Here is a 20,372-nt window from a genome sequence, read left to right as displayed (position 1 = left end):
ACTTCCCTTTTGCTCCTCCTTCCTCAGGAAGTGATTTTGCTGTCACGACTCCTCGACAGGGAGAGGTCCCCATGTGTTGTCCGCCCATCCACTCTTTTCTCACTGACTATCGGCTGAACTGATTCTCAGTAATAAATGTGTAAGCCTCAGGACATTTGCTTCAGAATTTGAACACCACTCTTCCCCGTAGACACTCCCTTGATTGATTGTATGTATGCACATAAGCCCGCGATGACTCCATCCCTTGCGTCTTACATCCTATTAACGGTAATTTTTGAAAAATAGTTTTCTATTTCTTGTTAACAAATCAAGAATAGCCAGCGGATTTTTTTTTTTTTAACTCTATAAAGGTTTTTTATATAGCACATAAACTTCATATTAACACATTCAAGTCTGGACAAAACATCGTGCCTTCTTTGATGCTCCACTGTGGTGTATTTGAGTATAGTTAAATTTGTCAGTGTGTAATTTGCCTATTTACTTCTTCAAATGTGTTTTAAATACAAGAGCATATTCTACGTTAGGTGGAATAACTTTTTGCTGACAGCTGCACACCTTTCTTAACACTTTGTCAGGCTTTTCAGTAACTACCTGATTTTAGGGCCTGTAGAAATTAGAGTGATTTCACTAGATGACTTGTTATAGGACAAGAATTATGTCTTTTGTTTCCCACAGTGGCTGTAACAAAAAGTGCACTCTTTCTTGCTCTGTAAATGTGTCTGGGCTCTTTCTTTTTTTAATAAAAGAATGGGATGGCGCAAGGGACTGTTTATGATCCAGGAGTACTCGGTACAGAATAATTTGATATGTCATACTTACATATACCATGTCATTTTGAAATACTGAAGAATGTGCTAAACACAAGTCATTGAATAATACTTTAGCATTGAATTTTCTCATTCTTGAAAATTCTCATGTGTAAAACTTAGGGGAGAAAAGGACATCGTATATATGAATTTATGCTGAAGAGAAGACTGTAATAAAATGTCTAGTCTAAGTCAAAGAGTTTTGATTCGGATGAAATTAAATTATAGTAAAAATCAGAATAGCCAAACATTTGTTAGCTCAACTGATGGTCCACTTGTTTTAAGGAAAAATATTGTTACAACAAAATTTCACTAAAAACTTAAATAACAGTAAACTTCAAAGTTTATGGTGTCCAAACAATACTACATTTACTAGTATTGTTGGGTTTTTGTCTTTCACAATAGGTTAGAATGCCTTTTTTTTTTTTTAAAGATTTTATTTATTTATTTGAGACAGAGAGAGAGACAGCACATGAGAGGGGTGAGGGTCATAGGGAGAAGCAGGCTCCCTGCCGAGCAGGGAGCCCGATGCGGGACTCGATCCAGGGACTCCAGGATCATGACCTGAGCCGAAGGCAGTCGCTTAACCAACTGAGCCACCCAGGCGCCCAAGGTTAGAATGCCTTTTTAATTAAACTTGGGAAAATATAATACATGTATTTCAAAAGAAAAGTGCAAATTGAGATGTCTTTGGATATTGACAATGTTTAGTAACGTTAATAGTCTTGATTTTATAACAGATTTGTGACCAGTTTCCTCTTATTTCCCAGCATACTTCTTTTGTTGCTTAATTTTAATAATGACACAGCAAGCATGTCAAAATTAGTACGGTAAATCTGTCCAAAAATGCTGATGAATTTCATATTCAGTAAACAGTTTTAGATTAGCTACATCTTCATTATTGTGGATAACTATGAATAGCGGATATTAAGAAGTCTCATATAATCCATATGATTTGAGATCACTGAAATTTTGTTAGATTCTTATTCCCAGACAGAAACTGAACTGTATTTCTCTGTTGCGAATCTGTAAGTAAAAAGAAAGGGCCTTGACTTGTAAGATTACTTCAGTTCTCCTTTAGCTTCATAGCTACATTGCCCCCTTTTCCTCCGGACTTCTAATTCCTTTTAACTCAGGAATTCAGGAATTGAAGTATTTTTCCAACAAAACTAGTTGATATGAATGTCTTAGCATTCATAAACAACCCTTAAGAGAGATTCTTGTCCTATAAAATTTTCACAGCCAAGGCACAATTACAAATTTTTAAAATCAGGATATTTTCAGCTGTAATTTGTATTGATTCTTCCTTTAAGGAACTCTATAAAGTTTCCATTTTATCCTCTTTTTAACCAAATTCTCAACTGCATTTGATTTGGATTTTTTTTAAGGCATTTATGTCATGCATATATATTTTAATATTGCTTTTTATCTTTGTTGCATTTCCTAAAAGTAGTGAACCCAGAGGTGAATTTGGTGTTGGTAGTCTCTGATTTCCTTGCAAGTACTTCTATAAAAGCTAGTAAGATCAACCATTCTCATAAGTAACTGCTTAGGGTTTTTATCACTTTACAAAGAGGAAGTTGGGTTTTTGAACTTCTACATTGTTACCTGAAATGGTCATGATGAGCTGCCTAAATAAAACAGGAAGTTGAAAGTGTAAAACAACTTGCAGAAATAAATGCTTTTAGTTTTATCGAGTTCAGTTTCTGAGAATGAGTTGTATTCTTCTAGTCACTTAGACTCTTCAGTTACTTGGTTCCAAATGCTTAACAAGACCAAAATGACAAGATACCATAATTAGGAAACCTGAAGTATGAGACAAACTTCTCATTTGGGTTCCTTGCACTGTTTCCTTTATTTCATGATTCAGCATTTTTAAAACGTAATTGCAGAAAGAATTTTAAGGCTGAAAAAAGTGCAATTAGCATATTTTTCCTTTCAGCTTATTAACTAGTAGGATATTTGTGAACAACCTCAGAAATGCCGTAACTGAGAAATGAATCTATATGCCTTAAGCTTAGATAATCATATCATCTTTAAGGCACTTTTTGAGAATCAGGTTTATCAGAATTACTTAGGAGAGATGTGAAAATGTAAATAGATACAGAAATTTGAGGGCTCTGTTAGAGCTCATGAAAAATATCCTTTTAAATTGGATTTTTTAAATTATATATTACCTCCTTAATTTACTAGATGATTTATCACCCTCATAGGATAAACCCTAGAGCTTATTTGCCATAGGTGTTTTCTAACAAGTCATCAATTCGTATTAGTACTGCCATTCTTTATCTTCCCTTTTTTCAGTTAGATTAGCTGAGTAGTATTTATAGAATCTGTTACAAAATCCTTGGATAGGCGCATAAAGCCTAAACAGTTGCAAACTCAGATGCCCAGTCTTTGGTTAAGAGTGTAGGTTAATGCTAAGGAAAGTAGTGTAATTTGTCGGAAAATTCAGACCCTAGGTTTGTCTGAATCAGAAGCTGTGCATTTTTTCACATGCACATGTTTTTCCCATGTAACCATGAATGAAAAAACCAGAATAGAGGTGTCCATTCAATGAATTATAAATGAAATATTGTGTAGTGGGAAAGAATGATTCTGAGTGTCAGGAGATTTGGCCTCTCTCTGCTGAGCTTTTTAGCCACCAGTGTGATTTTGGAAACATCACTTAACCTGTGTGGGCCTCAGTTTTCATGTAAAATAGATAAGGAGAATTGGATCAAAGTAACCCAACAAAGTTTAACTAACTTTTACAAACTAATAAAAACAGTCTGTTTTAAAAAATGAAACATTAAAGTGTTTAAGGAGTTTCTGTCATTTTCTGCTTTTGCACATTTGCCTGATAATGAAACTGAATTCTTTGGTAACTGAAACCCTATCTTTTTATTTAGTGCCTAGCATAGCACCAGGTACATAGTTGAGGCACAACCTATTTATATGAAGCAGACCAATCAGTCACACTTTTCCTTCATTCTCATATTTCCTCAGCTCATGCTCCATCACCCCTCCCCCTGCCCCCAATTATTTCTGGTAATCTCTAGGTATTTCTTGGGTTCCGGAATGTGTCCCACACTCTGGGTTCTTTGGACATTCGTTGTGCCTGAGCATCTGCTATTGCTGGTGATCTGCCATGCCACTGCTGGGAACATTAGATTCCTCTGGGAGCATTTTTCCTGGTAAATACCACCTGGTAAATACCATAAAACTGCAAAGCCTTATGCATACCCAAATGACAATGAGTATATACATCTAGGCTTGCAGAAGCCCTAATAAAAGTATTTCCTTCATCTGCTTTAAGTTCTCTCCTTTAGAGCTCAGAAAAGCACACACTATAAGATCAGGTATCATTTGTGCTTTTCTACTCAGGAATTTCTCTCACTTTCTCACATGCCAAAAAAAAAAAAGAAGAAGTTCAAGTTCTTATATGGATCAGCTCCTGAAAATAGAAACCCTGGGTAGGAGAAATCAGTCATGATACTGAAGACCATTTAACTACTTGGGGATTTCTGAACTAGGTGATAATTTTAACATGCACTTACCTGTTGTTTTCCCTTTTCCCTTCATCAGAACCTCCTGACACCCTTTGCATTTCAGTTCATTCCACTATTGTTCCCTTTTAGTCACACAGGCTCAGAACGTTGGCATCATCTTTTTCCTTCTTAGCCTCTTCTCTCACATTCAAATAGTATTCCAGTTCTGTAAGTTCTTCCTTCCTGTCATTAGATTCTGTTCCTCCATTTCCATTAGTATTTTTAAGAAAATTATTTTTAATGTATAGGAACTATAATCACATTGCTTAAAATTAAAATGTAGGACAGAGCATGAGTAAAACGTCTCCCCACCCTGTTTTCTAGCCATCCAGTTCCTGAGAGGCAGCCAATATTACCACTTTCTTCTATACCTTTTCTATTCTGTGCATATACAAGCAAACAAATGTACCTTTTACTTAACAATACGTCCAGCCCATCCACATATCCTTTTCCTATTAGCCTTCATTCAGGACCTTTTCTGATGCTTGAATTATTTTTAACAACATTCTTAATTGTTCTCTTTGCCTCCAGCCTCTTTTTTCTCTCTACATTTTCACGTATCAAAATTTTACATATTACAGCTTCTGCAGTCCTTCCCCTCTTAATAACATCTTCATTCTTGAGTTGCTCAGGCCAAAAAGTTTAGTGTCATCTTTGACTCCTGTTTCTTTCACAATCCACATATAGTCTATTAGCAAATCCTGTAGGCTCTGCCTTCAAAATATACCCAGAATTTGACTGTTTTTCACCACACCTTATTCCAGATACTATGGAAGAAGCCACTGTGATTGCTCACTGAGGTTATTGCAGTAGTTTTCTCTCTGGTGTCCCTGCTGCTACTTTTGCCTCCTCCTCACCAGCCAGCAGGCTATCTTCAGTGCAGCACCCAGAATAATCTGGTTAGAAAATGTAAGTCGGAACATGTCACTTTTTTGCTCAAAATCAATGGCTTCCCATCCTCTTCAGAATAAAAGTTCTTACTCTGACTCCAAGTCCCTGTGTCTTTACCACTTACCTCTCTGACCTCACCTATTTTCTGCTGGTCTTCCCTGTTCTAACCACACATTCTCACCTAAAAGGGTCTTTGCATTTGCTCTGTACGCTGGAGTTCTCTTCTATATCCTTACTTCAGCTCTTTCATCAGAAGTCATGAAATCTTCTCTGGTCACCCTGTATATTTCCAAATCCTGACATTTCATTATCCCCTTACCTTCCTTTATTTTTTATTCCTTAGCATTTATCAATGGCTATCAGACCATGTAGTTTATTTAATGTTGTCTGTTGTTTCTCCATTTGAATGTAAGGTCCACAAGAATCATACACTGGTTAGTCTCCATTGCCTAAAACAGTGCTGACACATAGTACGCTGTCAGATATTTGTTGAATGAATGAATGAATCTGACTTTAATAGTATGTCTTGATTTCATAGCTAACTGTTAGAGGACAGACTGATTTTCAGATTTTGTGAAGCCGTATTGAGGACTCCAATACTTCCATATTGCTAACAGTTTAATTTTATTAATGGAGCTTCCCACTCAGAAAGCTTCAGCACTTCTCCATTACCTACAGAATAAAACCAGACTTGATATTAGCAAAACTACTGTCATCTGACTCATCTTAATCTACTCTTCTATTATCTCCAAATAAAGCCTCTGTTCCTATGAAACTGGTCTGCTTACAAAAGGCTGTTTTTTCCCTACCTTTTGTCATTCTTACTGTTCCCTCATTTGTGTTGTTGTTGTTGTTGTTGTTTTAAAGATTATTTATTTATTTATTTGAGAGAGAGAGAGAGAGAGAGAGAGAGAGAGCATGAGGGGGGAGGGTCAGAGGGAGAAGCAGACTCCCTGCTCAGCAGGGAGCCCGATGCGGGACTGGATCCTGGGACTCCAGGATCATGACCTGAGCTGAAGGCAGTTGCTTAACCAACTGAGCCACCCAGGTGCCCCTGTTCCCTCATTTGTAATGCCCTCCTTCTTTTTTCCCCCTACAATCTAAAGCACTTTGGAGAGCTCAGTTTAGACCCACCTTCCGCTTCCTTACAGTAGTCTTTCACCAACCCAGCCCATATCCATCTCCTCTTTCCTCTTAAGTTCTGTGCTCTGTATGTGCACTAGTAATTTGGCTTTGAATTATAGTTATTTTTAAATGATTGATAGATCTTTACTGAGGGCTGTTATTTGTATAGATTTGTTTGCTAACAGTGGTAAAGTGTACAAAAATTTGAAAAGCCAAGGTGCTGACTGTATACAATCTTAAAAAAAAAAAAATCTTGATGCCCAAGCCATACCCTGTATCTGTTACCTCAGAGTTTCTGTGGGTGAAACCCAAGCATCAGTATTTTTAAAGTTCCCAGCGTGTCCTAACATATAGCAGAAGTTCAGAACCATCAGCTTAAGGCAAAAGGGGATTTGTTGGGTTCTTTCACTATTCTTTTTTTTTTTTTTTAAGATTTTATTTATTTATTTGAGAATGAGAGAGAGCAAGAGATCGAGAGCCCATAAGTGAGGGGTTGGGGGCATAGGGAGAGGGAGAAGACTCCCTGCTGAGCAGCGAGCCTGATGGGGGCTTGACCTCAGGACCCTGGGATCATGACCTGAGCCCAAGGCAGACGCTTAACCAACTGAGCCGCCCAGGCGCCCCTTTCACTAATCTTTTTGTCTTTATCTTTAGTACTCCTCTCAGTGCCTGGGACCCAGTAAAGTGTTCTGTTGTTTTGAGTGAATGAACAAACTGGTAAATACAAAGATCCAAACTTTAAAGAAAACATGTTACTCAAACTTCAGTAACATCTAGGCATTTACTTAGGGAAAGAAACTTAAGTATCTGCTATGTGTAAGTCTGTCTCATGTTACCTCATTGGATTCTTAAAACAGTCCTAGATATAAGCAGGTATTATACCCACAGATGAAGAAACAAAGACCTAAGCAGTTAAATGTTAAAGCTGGCATGGGAAACTACGTTTGACTTCCAAAGATTTTGAAGAAAAATTAAAATTGGCAAAAAGATGTACTTTTAACTTAGAATGCCATAACATGCCAGATGTGCAGTAGATCTTCATGTCAGAAGCTTCCTGTTTCCCACTGCTTTTGTTTCCATGCGGCAAAGGTTCTCACCACGGAACTCTGCCCTTTTGGACTTTGGTCATTGCTCTCGGCATCTGCATCTCAGGGTGTTCGGTGTGGATTTTTCCCTAGTTTCTTAACTTGGTCTTCCTATTTCCAAAACAATGCCCATTGTATATCTGGCGCTTGGAATCCTTTAACTGTCTGCCCAGTCACCTAGAATAGGTGGTGAGAGTGTGTACATTTTAACACAGCTCCTAAGCAACAAGTTACTTCTGTGATCTTTTCACTCATTTTTATCTTTTTTTCTGACTCATTAGAACATATCTGACTTTTTTACTTCCTCAGTTCTTGATCTAGACATTTAGATCCTCTAATTAAAACAAATAGGGTCTTGGGGCACCTGGGTGGCTTAGTCGGTTAAGCATCTGCCTTTGGCTAAGGTCATGATCTGGGGGTCCTGGGATCGAGCCCCACATTGGGCTCCCAGCTGAGCAGGGAGCCTGCTTCTCCCTCTCCCTCTGCCTGCCGCTCTGCCTGCTTGTGCGCACGTTTGCTTGCGCTCTCTCTCTCTCTCTGTGTCAAATAAATAAATAAAATCTTAAAAAAATAAATAGGGTCTCTTACCTCCTTCCATATGAATAGCAATGGTACTTTGCATTTAAGGTAAGACAATTTTTTAAGTCTTCACTGAGATTGAGCCAGTACTTAAATTTTTTTTTTCTGTTCAGTAGCTGATGTCTTAAGGCTTACCACTGACTTTGAACTTCTAAATGAACACTTACGACGTATACTTGGAAATCTTTTTACCAACATTCTGAGGTTTTATATTAGGAGAGTCCAGAATGAGAACGAAGGGATGATTTCCTTCTAACTTCATGCATAGAGAAGTTAAAAGGGAATTGTTGGGAAAGATTAACTAGAAAATAAAATAGGCAAGAGCAGATTTTTGGTTCTTGTCTGTTGTAAGTTTTATGCTTAAGTATGTCATGATTTTATACTGTTATACTAGGTGACATAAAATACAATGATGGCCCTGTTAAAGAAAAAATTATTCTTTCACTTGTTAAAATAAGAAGACTTTATTCAACATTTCTGCATTAGTGTAGAGAGCTAGAGCTCAGCTCCAAATGAGGCAGAAACAGCCAGGGATCTATAGCCATCAAGCAGAATGAGGGGGTCAGTGGATAGAAAATTACTAAGAGGACACTCACGGGTAGAGGGATTCTTGCTAAACACATCTAACAGGAGTCTTGTTAAAGGCAGATTGAGGACTTACACATCAAAGGTGGGGGATAAGGAACTTGATCAGATATCAGAAGTGGGGGAATTCTCACTAAACTGACAACAGGATTCTTGGTAGGACTGGGTTAGGCAGGTCATAGATAGGATGGAGCCAAGATCAAGGCCTAGCTGAAGAGAGGGCTCAGAGGAGCCTGACTAACATTTGGTCGAGAATATACTTTGATATTCCATGTGTGTTATATAATTACTTTAATATAAATTTTCAAGCAATTATTCTTTAGAGTTGATAGGTTTTTTGTTTGTGTGTGTTTGTTTTTTTAAAGATTTTATTTATTTATTTGACAGAGAGAGAGAGCACAAGCCGGGAGAGTGGCAGGCAGAGGGAGAGGGAGAAGCAGGCTTCCCGCTGAGCAAGGGAAGCCCATTGTGGGACTCATTCCCAGGACCCCGGGATCATGACCTGAGCCAAAGGCAGTCGCTTAACCAACTGAGCCACCCAGGCACCCTAGAGTCGATAGAAGTTTTAAAATGAAATTGTTGGGAGTTCCTTTCTATTTGCTAGATGGGATGCTGCCCAGTTCATTAATCATTAAATAAAGCCAATTAGATCTTCCATGAATGAATGAGTGAATGAAATTGCTCTACTTAAAACAAACTTACCTGCTTTCTCTACCTGACAAAACTTATAATTGGTTGCTAATAGAGAAACAGTTTCTAAGAACTACTTTAAAATGGTTTAGAAAGAGTAAACAAGGCAAATTATTTGGAAGTGCCATCATTTGTTTTTTATAATATTGATCCTAATTTAAGACATTTTATGCTTTTAAGCCTTCGCCCTTACTGATAATGATAAACTATATATAGCTAAATTTTTATTTCTAAGTACATTCTGAGTGTTTATAGTGTCTCTAGTTCTAAACTAGGAAAATAATATTTAGTTTATTTGAAATTTAAAAAAACAGCTAGCAGCTACAGTAAGTTTTATTTAATGAAACCAATATTCCATTTGGTCCTAGAGATCACTGAGAATATTTTTTTTTTTCTAGAATTACACCCCTAAATTAAATTCTCACTAGCCTCTGAGAACCCTCAGCCAGGAGGGATTTGTTTATTGGTAAAGGCACAATTCTACAGCTTTTGTACTATCATATATACATGTCAGCAGCTTGGAACTTGCCTATTAAATTATTGCCCCAGACAGGTTATTGTTGATATACTAAAAGCTTTAGAATCAGATGAAGAAATGAACCACATTGAGGCAATGTATGTTTAAAAAAAAATTATTTCTTGTCAAAATAATATGAGGGGGGTTGGTGGGCTCCTGGGTGGCTCAGGCAGTTAAGCACCTGCCTTCGGCTCAGGTCATGATCCCAGGGTCCTGGGATGGACCTCCACGTTGGGCTCCCTGCTCAGTGGGGAGTCGGCTTCTCCCTCTGCACCCACACTCCCCGTCCCCACTCTTGCTCTCAAACTCTCTCTCTGTTCCAAATAAATCTTAAAAAATCTTAAAACAAAAGAAAACAACAAAACCATGCAAGGGGGAGGGAGGGAAGAGTAGGCAGAGCACAGTGAATATTCTCTATGATTCTGGGGCGCCTGGGTGGCTCAGTTGTTAAGCGTCTGCCTTCAGCTCGGGTCATGATCCCAGGGTCCTGGGATCGAGCCCCGCATCGGGCTCCCTGCTCCGCGGGAAGCCTGCTTCTCCCTCTCCCACTCCCCCTGCTTGTGTTCCTTCTCTCGCTGTGTCTCTCTCTGTCAAATAAATAAATAAAATCTTTAAAATATATATATATATATATATATATATATATATATTCTCTATGATTCTGTAATGGTGGATACATGTCATACATTTGTCCAAATCTATAGAATGTACAACACAAAACAGTGAACCCTAATGTAAACCCTGGGCTTTGGATGATGATGATGTATCAGCATAAGTTCATGAAATGAACAAATGAACTACGCTAGGGGTGTTAATAATGGAAGAGATGTGACGTTGGGGGGCAGGGAGTGTATGGAACATTTCTTTAACTTCTTAGTTTTGCTGTGAACCTAAAACTGCTCTTAAAAAGAGTAAAGCCTTGGGGCGCCTGGGTTCTCAGTCAGTTAAGCACGTCAGTTAAGCACGTCTGCCTTCGGCTCAGTTCATGATCCCAGAGTCCTGGGATCGAGTCCCTGCTCAGCGGGGAGCCTGCTTCACCCTCTCCCTCTGCTCTCCTGCTCCTGCTCTCTCGCTCGCTCACTCTATCTCAAATAAATAAATAAAATCTTAAAAAAAAAGTAAAGCCTTAAAAAAATAACATCTAAATATCTTCAAACAAAAAAAATCTCTTAGGAAATAGCATTGAATTTCATGCAAACAGAACTTACTCTCTCAAGTGGATAAGAATAAGGTAAATCTCTTTCAGGAGGAGAAATGTAGTTATTAATCCTTGAATACTTCTGGAATGATGTAGAATAATATAAGGAAAATAAACATTTATAAAAGTACAATTGGTTACTATTCTTTTTTAAGTGTAGCCTGGTTGAAAACATAGGTAAACTTTGGAAGATGTGTTACTACTTTAAAGGGAAGTGAAGCAGAGACATTTTGGAGAACTTTTGGTCAGTAAAAAGGTTGCTGCTGTTTACAGTTTTTGGTAAAGACTGTAATGATGGGGAATATAAGGTGACTAGGATCCAAAGAATTTCTAGAAAAGAGAAAGTATTTTCTTAATAATTTGAAGGGTTTGTTCAGTTTGATAATTTAAAGCAGCAATTGTCTTGCTAGGACCAGTTAACAATAGCTGACATTTATTGTGCCTATTTTATTTTATTTTTTTAAGATTTTATTTTTAGGGGCGCCTGGGTGGCTCAGTCGTTAAGCGTCTGCCTTCGGCTCAAGTCATGATCCCAGGGTCCCGGGATTGAGCCCCACATCGGGCTCCCTGCTTGGCGGGAAGCCTGCTTCTCCCTCTCCCACTCCCCTGCTTGTGTTCCTGCTCTCGCTATCTCTCTCTCTGTCAAATAAATAAATAAAATCTTTAAAAAAAAAAAAAGATTTTATTTTTAAATAATCTCTACACCTGACATAGGGCTTGAACCCACAACCCCGAAATCAAGAGTTGCATGCTCCACCAGCTGAGCCAGCCAGGTGCCCCTATATTTTGAATATTCTGCCAAAGACAAATATTATTATCTTATTTAATTTCACAAAAATTGTAAGAAGTAGATACTATCCCACTTTACGGTAAGGATGTGATTTAAAGACATTAAGTGATTGAAATTCAAATCCAGGTCTGTCCCAACTCCAGAGCCTGTATCTTTCCATTTTGCCATAGTATCCCATAATAATATGAAAAGCTAAGAAGACTTCCATAGTATTGTTTTATTCAAAAGGGTTTTTGTAAACATTTAGCAATTGCCTGCTATATACTGTTTACTTTGCTAGACCTTGTATAGTACAGAAAAGGAAAGCAAGGCAGTTTGCAAAGAAAACTTCAGTTTTGGGGGACAGGATAGTATCTATAGAACTAATTATCAATAGCAATTATATTTTAGGTGCTATAATAAATGTTCAAACAAAGTGTGGTAAAGTATGTTATAATATGGTAGATGATTCTTGAAATTATAAGTACTGGGAGTACTTCTTGGAAAGAAACAGAAGAACCCAACCTTAAAAGATGGGAAGGGTTTAGACCAGCAAAGATAAGAAGAGAGGCAAAACTTTCAAGACAGTGTAAGTCAATCCCAGAAGCAAAGTCTTTAATACACACAGTAGTCCAATGAGGGAGGTAAAGATTTTGGTAGACACCAGAGAAACAAGCTGGCAGAGATCTGGCTCCTGAAGTATACAATATATACAAGTATATTAGGCAATATAAACTGGCCTGGGCCTTCCTGATAAGTAGAATGGCGCTATTATCTAGGGAAAAATTTCTTCCTTGCCTGTACAGAGTTATCCACTGACATTCAAACAGAGCTGTAGTTGTTAAGTACTCGAGTCCTGTTGTATGTGGTTGTCAAGAAAATAATTTTAAAAGCTAGTTATGAATAGATGTAATGTTGAAATATGTGGGGTCTGTTATTAAAAGATTATTATTTAATAAGCTAAAAACCCAAGTTTTATAAATTTTCTAAGTGTCTTTTAATATATTTTCTAAAGTTTCTTACTATAGTAGTTGAAAATTAACAGAATTCGCAGTTTCTGGGGCGCCTGGGTGGCTCAGTTGGTTAAGCGACTGCCTTCGGCTCAGGTCATGATCCTGGAGTCCTGGGATCGAGTCCCGCATCGGGCTCCCTGCTCAGCAGGGGGTCTGCTTCTCCCTCTGACCCTCTTCCCTCTCGTGCTCTCTGTCTCTCATTCTCTCTCTCTCTCAAATAAATAAATAAAATCTTAAAAAAAAAAAAAAGAATTAGCAGTTTCTGGGGAACAATAAAAGGTTTATTACTTTCTCAGTTTGATGTTTAAACTTTCAGTACAGGTATTAGTAATGTAATAATGAAATTTTGAATCTTGCAAAGATTAGGTATTTTTCTTTATTTCCCCCTTTTAGGGAGAGGTGAAAAGAATACGGAGAATGGGAGGAAACTGAAATCTAGGAGAACTTATCTCTTAATGATACTTATAGATTCAAAATTCTCCCTTTTGGATGCCTGGGTAGCTCAGTTGGTTAAGTAAGGTCTGCCTTTGGCTCAGGTCATGATCCCAGGGTTCTGGGATCGAGTGCTGCATCGGGCTCCTTTTTTTTTTTAGATTTTTTAATTTATTTTTTGGCAGAGAAAGAGGCAGCGAGAGAGGGAACACAAGCAGGGGGAGTGGGAAAGGGAGAAGCAGGCTTCCCGCGGAGCAGGGAGCCTGATGCGGGGCTCGATCCCAGGACGCTGGGATCATGACCTGAGCTGAAGGCAGATGCTTAACAATTGAGCCACTCAGGCACCCCTCACATCGCATGGGGCTCCTTGCTCAGCGGGAAGCCTGCTTCCCCCTCTCCCTGCCACGCTCTCTCTTTCTCTCTTTCTGTCTCTCTCTATGACAAATAAATCTTTTAAAAAAATAAATAAATTCTCCCTTTTTAGGTTAGAAACATAATACAGTGGATTCTGTGAAATCAACATTATTGGAGTATTTAAGTATATAAAGGATTAGAATTGTGTGTAAGACTTGAGTTACTCTCCTTTCAAAATATATGTATGTGCAGGCGCCTGGCTGGCTCAGTTGGTGGAGCATGTGACTCTTGACTTTAGCTCAGATCATGATCTTGGAGTTGTGAGACTGAGCCTGCTTAAGAATCTCTCTCTCTCCTTTTCCCTCTGCCCCTCCCCCACTCTAAAAAATAAATAAAATAAAAATTTTTTTAAACTTAAAAAATATATACGTGGAGGGGCGCCTGGTTGGCTCAGTTGGTGGAGTGTGTGACTATTGATCTCCAGGTTGTATAGGTTTGAACCCCCCATTGGGTGTAGAGATTAGTTAAAATCTCTTACAAAATAAATAAAATAAAGTAGATATACATGGAGTTATATCCTTCACTGCAGATAAATGCTACGTGCAGTAAAACTACTACTTTATGGAATCGGGATTTATTTTAAAAACCTTGTTTTTGTTTTTTTTTAAAGCAGTTTTTGTTCAACCAGAACCTCCATATCAGTGATTCTCTATTAGGCTGGGGATGACATGCCTCCCTTCTATAGGATATATGCTTTCTTTTTTTTATTATTATTTTATTTATTTGAGAGCGAGTGAGTGAGTGAGAGAGCACAAGCAGAGAGAGAGGGAGAAGCAGGCTCCCCGTAAACAGGGAGCCTGATGCGGGGCTCGGTCCCTGGGATCATGATCTGAGCCGAAGGCAGACGCTTAACTGGCTGAGCCACCCAAGCACCCCGACATACCTGCTTTCAACTTTCTTTCCCCACCCCAGTCTTAAGAATGATTAAATCACTGTTTTTAAAAGTGTCATCCATCATTTGTATTGCCTCAAAAATATTTTTGCAATCACTAACTACTAAGCCATTTCTCTTTCCCTTTTTACTTCTGCCACTGATGTGTTTTACCTCTACCAAATTTCATCTTGTTAGATTTTTTTTTTAAATCTATTTATTGGAGAGAGAGTGAGAGATCATGAGCAAGGGGGAGGGGTAGAGGGAGAAGCAGACTCCCTGCTGAGCAGGGACCCCAAAGTGGGACTCCGTCTCAGGACCCTGGGATCATGACCTGAGCTGAAGGCAGATGCTTAGCCGGGTAAGCCACCCAGGTGCCCTTCATCTTGTCAGTTTTGACCCAGTTTTGAAGCTAGATAATACTGACTTTTAAAATTATTTTTTATCATTGTATTTATCCCTCCTAACTTTGTTTCAACTGCAGCTTTCATAAGCAAGGCTCTACTCAATTCCTGATATAAAAAAAAAAAATTCTAGAAGGGCTAGGCTAAATCCATGTGATACCATGCTAAAGATAATCCTCCTGAATTTTAATACCTGTTACTACTGCATAGTATAGTTGATTATCCAGTTCTAGGTCCACCTCTGTATAGGTATATGACCTTGGACAAGGCACTTAAACTATCTGAATCTATTCCTTTTATAATGGGGTAAGTGTCTCTTGCCTGCCTACTTAAACAAGCTGTTTTAAGATCAAAAGAGAAACTGGTTATGAAAGAGTTTTGTAAACAATAAAATAGTAGTCATTAATTTACATTCCTAGCATGTGCCAGATCTCAGTTCTGCATATACAGCAAGGAACAAGCATAATGAGTTCTTATGTTCTGTGCCAGGGCTTGGCAAATCTGATCCGCTGCATGTTTTTATATAGACTACACGCTAATGTTTTTTGAATGGTTAGGGGGGAAAATCAGAAGAAGAATATTTCATGACATGGGAAAATTACATGAAATACAAATAAGAGTATCCAAAATAATGTTTGGGGGGGGGGGAGTGCCTGGGTGGTTCAGTCTGTTAAGCATCTGATCATGATCCTGGGGTGCTGTATGGAGCCCTGGGTCTGGTTTTCTGCTCGGCGGGGATCTGCTCCCTCTCCCTCTGCCACTCCCCCTGCTTGTGTTCTCTCACTCTCTTTCTCTCTGTCAAATAAAAAAATCTTTTTAAAAAATAATTAGCAGGTCATCTGGGTGTCTCGGTCGGTTGGGCGTCTGCCTTCGGCTCAGATCTCTGAGTCCTGGGATTGGCAGGCCTGGCTCTCTGCTCAGTGGGGAGCCTGCTTCTCCCTCACCCTCTGCCTGCTGCTCCCCTTCCCTGGGCTCTCTCTCTCTCTCTGTCAAATGAATAAATAAAAATTTTAAAAAAATTAGCCCAGTGGGGGCAATCCTTTACAATGTATACGTTTATCAAATCACATCATACACTTTAAATATCTTACAACTTTATTTCCCAATAGTACCTCAATTAAAAATAAATAAAACTTACTGGAACACAACTGTGCTCATTTGTTTACAGTTGGGACCAAGACCATCTGGCCCACGTAGCCCTAAAATGTTCACTGTCTGGCCTTTTACATTAGCAGTTTGCTGATCCATGCTCTGTGTTCTTGGAATTCTTTTGGGGGTGTTGAGCAAGAAACATAAGTATAGTTCTTTTTTTTTTTTCCTTTAGAGAGAGGGAGGGGGAAGGGGGGCAGAGGGAAAAGAGAGATTCTTAAGCAGGTTCCACACCCAGCACAGAGCCCTACATGGGGCTTGACCTCTCAGCCCCTAGATCATGACCTGAGCTGAGATCCAGAGTCAGACGCTTCACCAACTGAGCCCACCAGGCATCCCTGTAGTTCAGTGTTGACAAGTTCCCTGAAGAAAAAAAGTAAATGGGCTAGAATTGTGAAGGGTACAGAAAGTATCGAGGCTAATTTGTATGTAGGAGTCAGGACGTCAGGAGGTGACATTTGAACAGAGACTTGACTGAAAAGAGATGCTCTGACAGAAGAGCATTTCTGGCAAAAGGAACAAGAAATGTGATCGCCCCGAGGCAGTAGTATAGCTGTAAGGTCTAGTAGCTAAACAGTAGGACATGGGGGTGAGGGAATCAAATTTTGAAGGGCCTTGGAGACCATGGAGCAGACTTTAGATTTTTATAGAGAATATATAAATGTAGCATTAAGATTTCAACTACTATTTCAGGGTATTTTTATGGTATTGTTATAGTGACAAATCACCATGCCACTTCAAAGTCTGTTGTCAAAGACTGACAAATACTAAGATTTATCTGATACTAAGTAGTCCACCTTTTTTAGTAACTCTCAGAAAATAACACGGGGATTATTGACCATGATAGTGTTTTTGGGATCCAACTTTGGCATTTAATGATGACTACATTCTTTTTAGCCATTCATTTAGAATTTCACCCTTGCTGTTGCATATATGTCTTCACCTGTCACCAGCTTTCATTTAAAAATTGGGGGATGTTGGGGCGTCTGGGTGGCTCAGTCTTAAGTTAAGCATCTGCCTTTGGCGCAGGTCATGATCCGGGGTCCTGGGATCGAGCCCCAAATCGGGCTCCCTGCTCAGAGGGAAGCCTGCTTCTCCCTCTCCCACTCCACCTGCTTGTGTTCCTGCTCTCGCTGTCTCTCTCTGTCAAATAAGTAAATAAAATCTTAAAAAAAAAAAAAATTAGGGGATGTTTTAATTTCTTTAATTGGACATTTTTCCTTTTTTTTTTTTTTTTTTTTTTTATTAAAGATTTTACCTATTCATTTGAGAGACAGCACAAGCAGGGGGAGAGGCAGAGGGAGAGGGGGAAGCAGACTCCCTGCTGAGCTGGGAGCTGGAAATGGGGCTGGATCCCAGGACCTGGAGATCGTGACCTGAGCCGAAGGCCGACACTTAACCATCTGAGCCACCCAGGCGCCCCCATTTTTCCTATTCTTGATATTCTCAGATTTATGGAGATCACTTACTTTTTTTTTCAGCACTTTAATTATAATTCTTCAGCACTTAAGCCTGAATTCAAATACTACTACTTGATATTCCTCCTCCTCTGACTTTTGTGCACTTTGTGGTTTTTTTTCCTTTAGAAAATGGAAGCAAGGTTTTAGTTTACTTTTCTTTTTCAATATAATCCCTTCATTTAACCAATTAACTATCCTAAATTTTCTAGCATAAGGCATTATGCAGCTAGGAAGTGAATAAGGTTAAGCTCCTGGTCAAAAAGCATATGCAAAGTATAACTTTGAAAAGCCTTCCTTGTTGCTTTTAGCATTCACTTTATCCTGTCCTTTAGCTTCCTTGACCTATAGCTTCCTTGACCCATGCTTTCAGTTTTGATGTCACTCCAAAGCCTTTATCTTGTTTATGTCCTCTTTCATCTTTTTTTTTTTTTAAGACTTTATTTTTAAGTAATCTCTATACCCAGCGTGGGGCTCAAATTCACAACCCCAAGATCAAGAGTCTCATGCTCTACTGACTGAGCCAGCCAGGCGCCCCTGTCCTCTTTCATTTTTTAAAAAAATTTATTAGATGGGAGATGTTCGCATGCTCCTCTTTTGATTTTTAAAAATTTAAAAATTATCTTTAACATACAAGTAATGAAGTAATGGGTGAAATAGATAAAGGGGATTAAGAAGTACTAACTTCGAGGGAAAAAAAATTCTCTTTATCATACAAGTAATTTATGTTCCTTGTACAGCTTTTTGAACATGGAGATAAGCCAAAAAAGGAAAGAAAAATATCTTGTAATACCAGAGGAAATCCTAATTAAAATTAGTAGCTATACTTCTATGTAAATATATTTACTCTTAATAAAACGGGAATACATCGTGTGAACTTTTTTCACTCAACAGCGTATGATAAACATCAACCTATGTCAACAGAACACTTCTCAGACTTTTTTTTTTTTTTAAGATTTTTAAAATTTATTTGACAGAGAGACAGCGACAGAGGGAACACAAGCAGGGGGAATGGGAGAGGGAGAAGCAGGCTTCTCGCAGAGCAGGGAGCCCGATGTGGGGCTCGATCCCATGAGCCGAAGGCAGACGCTTAACGACTGAGCCACCCAGGTGCCCCTTCTCAGACGTTTTTGCTCTCGGGACTCCTTTACACTCTTAGGAATCAAGTTTTTATTTATGTAGCTTATATCTATTTACTAAATATTAAAATTTAAGAGATTTTTAAAGCATTAGTTCATTTAAAAACATAATTATTACCTGTTAATATAAATGATTGGTATTTTGTTTGGGGGGAAAAAAAAGCTTTATTTTCCAAAACAAAAAAAGAATTAGTGGGAAAAGTAGGACTATTTTACATTTTGTAAATCTTTTAAATATCTACATTCAGTTTGTTGTACTGTGTTGTCTTAGTTTGTACATACTGTTTCCTCTGACTGGAATGCCCTCATTGGTATTATTCATCCTTCAATCCAGCTCATACATCACTGTATTTAAAGGCCACCCCACCCCTCCTTATATACATATGTAGAGTTGATTACATCTTCTTGGTGCCTCACTGTAGCCTTTAATTCTTGCTTGCTGTATTACTACGTATGTGTCGTCCTTGAACTACAAACACTTAAATTTTCTTGACTGAAGGGAGTTTCACAATTATGTAAGGGTTATGGGAAAAGCACCTGGACAGAAGTGGGATAGACCATAGCCGCAATACTGCCACAAATAGACTATAGGTTTGCTGTCGAAGTAGGTTTACTAATTTCTTAAATGAGTGATTGACTCATTCTTAAATGAGTGATTGACAGCAACAGTTGATGAGGACAGAAATATGATTAACTGCACATGCCAACGCAAATATACACAGTTGGCAATCCATATGGGAACTGTTAGCCCTGTGTAGTATAATTTTCATGAGTCGAGCAGCATTTCTTATTTCCTAATTAGAACCGCTCTTTTTATTGTTAGTTAATATAAGAGCTTTATGGAGTATTCCTCTCAATCTCCACCAGTTTTCATCCCAGAAAACTAATACATTATCTGTAATTACCCTGTCATGGCAGGGTTCTCAAACTTTATGTACATAAGAATATTTTAAAGTGTTTGTGGTGTGGGGGCGCCTGGGTGGCTCAGTTGGTTAAGCTACTGCCTTCGGCTCAGGTCATGATCCTGGAGTCCCGGGATCGAGTCCCGCATCAGGCTCCCTGCTCGGCAGGGAGTCTGCTTCTCCCTCTGACCCTCCCCCCTCTCATGCTCTCTCTCCATCTCATTCTCTCTCTCAAATAAATAAATAAAAAATCTTTAAAAATAAAAAATAAAAAAATAAAGTGTTTGTGGTGTGGATTCCTCCCCTCTGCTTCCACACACATATAGGTTTTGTTTTCTAAGTCTTAAAGAATCAGGTAGAGTTATAGCTCAAAGAAATTTTGCAGATCTTCTCATCTCTTTTAGGAATTGGATTATAATGAGGAAATTCAGGACCAAAAAAGGTTAGTAGTGTTTCTAGAATGACAAATCTAGTTAGTTAATGGACCAACACAGCCAGTAATTAGAATCCAGGTTTCCGGTGTACCTTGCTCCATCAGTCAGTAGGTCTATCTTTTTTTTTTTTTTTTTAGATTTTATTTATTTATTTGACAGAGAGACAGCGAGAGAGGGAACAGAAGCAGCGGGAGTGGGAGAGGGAGAAGCAGGCTTCCCGCTGAGCAGGGAGTCTGGTGCGGGGCTCGATCCCAGGACCCTGGGATCATGACCTGAGCCGAAGGCAGACGCTTAACGACTGAGCCACCCAGACGCCCCAGTCAGTAGGTCTATCTTGACAAAGAAATAAGTTTGTCCATGGGACAGCTTTAGCTTTTCTTTT

The 20,372-nt window shown here is 38.8% G+C and overlaps 2 protein-coding genes across 3 annotated transcripts in view; one reads left to right on the top strand and one right to left on the bottom strand.

Moving 5' to 3' along the window:
- Positions 1–20,372, bottom strand: part of ST7L (suppression of tumorigenicity 7 like) — a 123,461-nt gene that overhangs the window by 70,855 nt on the left and 32,234 nt on the right. The gene's annotated exons all lie outside the window — the stretch shown is intronic.
- The window catches only part of CAPZA1 (capping actin protein of muscle Z-line subunit alpha 1), a 49,688-nt gene that overhangs the window by 1,338 nt on the left and 27,978 nt on the right, over positions 1–20,372 (top strand). The window lies entirely within an intron of this gene.

Source organism: Phoca vitulina, unplaced genomic scaffold, assembly GCF_004348235.1.
Source record: "Phoca vitulina isolate PV1807 unplaced genomic scaffold, GSC_HSeal_1.0 scaffold2, whole genome shotgun sequence".
Classification (NCBI taxonomy): Eukaryota; Metazoa; Chordata; class Mammalia; order Carnivora; family Phocidae; genus Phoca; species Phoca vitulina.
This window is presented reverse-complemented; position numbering and strand designations above follow the sequence as displayed.